The 5,000-nt window shown below is 52.8% G+C and overlaps 1 pseudogene; it reads left to right on the top strand.

Moving 5' to 3' along the window:
* Positions 1-5,000, top strand: part of LOC116434647 (large subunit ribosomal RNA) — an 8,955-nt pseudogene that overhangs the window by 1,717 nt on the left and 2,238 nt on the right.

The following is a 5,000-nucleotide window of genomic DNA, read 5'->3' on the forward strand; positions in this document are numbered from 1 at the left end:
CCTCCATGAAGCTCTGACGAGTAGGAGGGTCGCGGCGGTGTGCGCAGAAGGGTCTGGGCGTGAGCCTGCCTGGAGCCGCCGTCGGTGCAGATCTTGGTGGTAGTAGCAAATACTCCAGCGAGGCCCTGGAGGACTGACGTGGAGAAGGGTTTCGTGTGAACAGCCGTTGCACACGAGTCAGTCGATCCTAAGCCCTAAGAGAAATCCTATGTAGATGAGGTGTTTTTTTATTTTATACACGATCAATACGAGAGAGAGAGACAAAAAGTACACACCCATCGGGCGAAAGGGAATCCGGTTTCTATTCCGGAACCCGGCAGCGGAACCGCATACCATTCGGGCCCTCGTAAGAGTGTTCGTCGGGGTAACCCAAAATGACCTGGAGACGCCGTCGGGAGATCCGGGGAGAGTTTTCTTTTCTGTATAAGCGTTCGAGTTCCCTGGAAACCTCTAGCAGGGAGATAGGGTTTGGAACGCGAAGAGCACCGCAGTTGCGGCGGTGTCCGGATCTTCCCCTCGGACCTTGAAAATCCAGGAGAGGGCCACGTGGAGGTGTCGCGCCGGTTCGTACCCATATCCGCAGCAGGTCTCCAAGGTAAAGAGCCTCTAGTCGATAGATTAATGTAGGTAAGGGAAGTCGGCAAATTGGATCCGTAACTTCGGAATAAGGATTGGCTCTGAGGAGCGGGGCGTGTCGGGCTTGGTCGGGAAGCGGGTCTGGCTGACGTGCCGGGCCTGGGCGAGGTGAACATGTACGGCAACGTGCAGGGATCCGAGCTCGGTCCCGAGCCTTGGCCTCCCGCGGATCTTCCTTGCTGCGAGGCTTTCGCGTAGCGTTCGTCCTCTTCGGCCGCCATTCAACGCTCAGCTCAGAACTGGCACGGACTAGGGGAATCCGACTGTCTAATTAAAACAAAGCATTGCGATGGCCCCCGCGGGTGTTGACGCAATGTGATTTCTGCCCAGTGCTCTGAATGTCAACGTGAAGAAATTCAAAAAAGCGCGGGTAAACGGCGGGAGTAACTATGACTCTCTTAAGGTAGCCAAATGCCTCGTCATCTAATTAGTGACGCGCATGAATGGATTAACGAGATTCCCTCTGTCCCTATCTACTGGGGTATACAGGTGCACAGCTTCATTCTGGCACAGCCAACCTCTCCTCCACGTGGTGTACCCTGGGAAACTTTCGAGTTTGCCAACGAGGCTCTGGCGCGACTCTCCTGCGAGCGTCCGGGCGGTATTTTATACCGTACGGACCGCGGAGTCGTCAAATACCGTAGCCGGTATGTCTAGCAACGACCCACTGGGGACATCCACCCAGTGGTACGCGAAGCATAACCGGTCGGGGGGCTTGCCTTAACCGGCCGGTCCGCGAGGAGATAAACCTCTCTAATAAATCCGAAACCTTAAGTTATGGTGCGCGGCGAAGGGGTGCGGGCCGTCCTTGCGATGGTCCGTGGTTGGTGGGTGCACCAACCCTTAGCGGCCAACCTCGAGGCACCTGGCGAACCTCGTTGTATTCAGCCTTCCCTCCTGGAAAGGGCGTCACCCGGGAGGGCGACTTCATTTCGTCCCCACTCGTGGGATCAATTATGGTCAGAAATAACAAATCAAACAAATCAAAGAAGATGACGGTGGTCGAGGTGCAAAAGGCCCTCGTTGAGAATGAACACGCTTGGATGGCTGATGAGGAGAGGGCTTCACCCCCCCTTGTCACCGTCCAAGCAAAGCCGGGTGATACCCAAGAGGTATCACGCCGGAAGAGAAGAATGGACAGGCCGGAAGGTTCCGACTCGGAATCCGGCACAGAGAGAAAAACTGCCTCTCAGAGGAAGAGGCAGAATAAAGAAACTAAGCAGGTAGAGGTGACTACCGCAGAGCCTGATGACGATCAAACGCCACTGGAAGTACTGTTTGAACAGTGCAAGAAAGTGGCGGATCAAATTCAGGCTACGAGAGACCCAAGGCATGCTGGTGATCTTGAAAAATTCAAGTATATCACCTTCATCGCCAGGGAATACGCAACAGAAATTGAGGAGAAATGCAAGGCGCTTGGAGAAGCCGAAAGGCGGATCCAAGCCCTCACAGATGAAAGAGAAAGCGAGAGAACTTTGATGAGTAAGAAGCTTGAGGATGCCGAAAGGCAGATACAAGCTCTAAAGAAAGAAAGGGCGAGTGCATGCGCCCAAGTAAGGCCAAAGGCCTTAACAGTGAAGCCTACTTTGGCTGAAAAGCCAAAGAAGGCTGTGACCCAGTCGTACGCGACTGCGGTCAAACAAAACAACACCTTGAAGCCAAAGGGAACGGTGCGACACGTCGTCACCGTTTACCTTAAAGAAGAAGGGAACAAAGATAGCAAGGCAACGAAAGTTGCCTTGCAAAAATGCTTTAACCCCAACCAGGATAGGTTGAGGGTTAAAGCCATAAGGAATATAAATAAAGGAGGCATTCTCGTCGAAACTGCGACGAAGGATGACCTCGAGAAGCTCGTTAAGAGCGGTAAAGCGAAAGAAAAGGGACTGAAGGTGACAGTCCCTACAAAGAAGAAACCAAAGTTGGTCCTGTACAACGTACAGGATCAGTCGAGGGAAGAGCTGCTTGCAGCTCTCAAGTCGCAAAATGACGACTTGGCAACAGATGATATTAAGCCGCTGTTTAAAACAGCAAAGGGCAAGAATTGGGTGGTGGAAACATCACCCAAAACAAGGGAACAGATATTGAGCAGAGGCAGATTGTTCCTCGGCTGGCACGCCTGTCGCGTACGTGACTACGTCGTGGCAGGCAGGTGTTTCCGTTGTCAAGCGTTTGGCCACATAGCCAAACACTGCTGGGCAAAGGTAGACACCTGCGGGCATTGTGCTGCCGAGGGTCACTGCTACAAAGAGTGCCCAAATAAGGAGAAAGGACCCTCTTGCATAAATTGCAAGAGGGCAAAGAGACCGCATAATCACTCATCCAGAAAGGATGAGTGTCCCGCCTATAGAAAGGCAATAGAGACCCTAGTCTCCAAGACAGACTACGGGGACTAAAGAACCGACAGATGGTGAAACTCCACCCGAACGACGGCGCGGGCATAACGACCTCACGGAAGTTATGTGTCGGGAGGGTGTGATCGCAACTTGTTGCGATCAAAACTCTTACAGAAGCTTGTCCTGTAAGCCCGCTAGAGACCGAATGCGACTCAGCCTCCTCGTGGTCCCCGCTGGTAACGTCCTGGACGGTAATATTCCGTCTCGACGGTTATTATCGGACAGGGCGGCTAAATGAGTCGCGCCCCGCGAGGGGCGGTCTTCTCTTCTGATGATCCTGCGGGTGAAGGAGAGGTTATTCCAAACACAGGCATCGTACAGGCGCCGGCTGTACGTTGCTCCCTTGGCGAGGGTTCCGCCAAGGAAGTGGAGGCCCATCAGGCTTCTCGTTGTGACTTGTCACATGCCGATATGAGTTTAATCTCGAGGTGCGGCATGCCCTACTTCAGGGTAGCGAAATACCTTCTGTCCCTATCTACTGGGGTATACAGGTGCACAGCTTCATTCTGGCACAGCCAACCTCTCCTCCACGTGGTGTACCCTGGGAAACTTTCGAGTTTGCCAACGAGGCTCTGGCGCGACTCTCCTGCGAGCGTCCGGGCGGTATTTTATACCGTACGGACCGCGGAGTCGTCAAATACCGTAGCCGGTATGTCTAGCAACGACCCACTGGGGACATCCACCCAGTGGTACGCGAAGCATAACCGGTCGGGGGGCTTGCCTTAACCGGCCGGTCCACGAGGAGATAAACCTCTCTAATAAATCCGAAACCTTAAGTTATGGTGCGCGGCGAAGGGGTGCGGGCCGTCCTTGCGATGGTCCGTGGTTGGTGGGTGCACCAACCCTTAGCGGCCAACCTCGAGGCACCTGGCGAACCTCGTTGTATTCAGCCTTCCCTCCTGGAAAGGGCGTCACCCGGGAGGGTGACTTCATTTCGTCCCTACTCGTGGGATCAAGTATGGCAAGATCTAACAAAAACAAACAAACCAAGAAGATGACGAGCGATGAGGTCATTAAGGACCTGATAGAGAGAGAGGAGACCCTGGTAGCTGAAGGGGAGGATTCACCCCTCTCCGACACTATCAGGGATGACCTGGATGGCTTCCTCGCGGGGCCAAGCCGGAAAAGAAGGATACAGAAGCCGGAAGGTTCCGAATCGGAATCCGGCGAAGAAGTAAAGAGGCAACCCAAAAGGCGTACAAGGGGAATAACGCCATATGAGAAGCTCACAAAGTGGGCTACTCTAGTATTCAATACGCTACCACGCTATGGCATCAGCCAACAAACTATCGAGAGTGGAAGTTTTGCCACCCTCCGTAGTGCGTTGGACGATGCCTGGAAACAAATAGAATCCGGCGGCACATACGAAGATGTGCAGGAGAGAGAAAAGGAATTGTGTGGCAAGCTTGAAAAAGCTGAAAAAGAAATAAAAGATCTCAAGGAGCAGAGATCCGTAGCTTGTAAGAGGCTACATGAGAGGATTGAGGATGCCGAAGGGCGGGCTCAATCTCTCTTAGAAGAGAAAGAAACAGAAAGCGAGAAGTTATATAAGAAGCTTGATGAAGCCGAAAGGCGGATTCAAGCTCTCTTAATAGAAAGAAAAACAGAGAGCGAGAAATTGTACAAAAAGCTTGAGGAAGCCGAAAGGCGGATCCAAGGCTTGGAAAAAGAGAAGGCAAGTGCATGTGCCGAACCAAAGCCAAAGGCTTTGGAAAAGAAACCGTCCACGGCGGCAAGTACGCCAAAGAGGAAGGACATGGTCAAGTCCTACGCGACTGTGACCATGTCTAAGAAAGAGATAATAGAGAAGGGACCGTCACGCCATGTCGTAACGGTCTACCTAAAAGACAATGACTCCGACTGGGAGCAAACCAGAAAGGCCATGGCACGAGGCTTTAGGCCAACAAACGAGAAACTGCAGGTTAAGGCAGTAAAAAAGATAAGTAAAGGAGGCCTCCTCGTCGAAACGGC

The sequence above is a fragment of the Nomia melanderi genome, unplaced genomic scaffold, assembly GCF_051020985.1.
Source record: "Nomia melanderi isolate GNS246 unplaced genomic scaffold, iyNomMela1 scaffold0501, whole genome shotgun sequence".
Lineage (NCBI taxonomy): Eukaryota > Metazoa > Arthropoda > Insecta > Hymenoptera > Halictidae > Nomia > Nomia melanderi.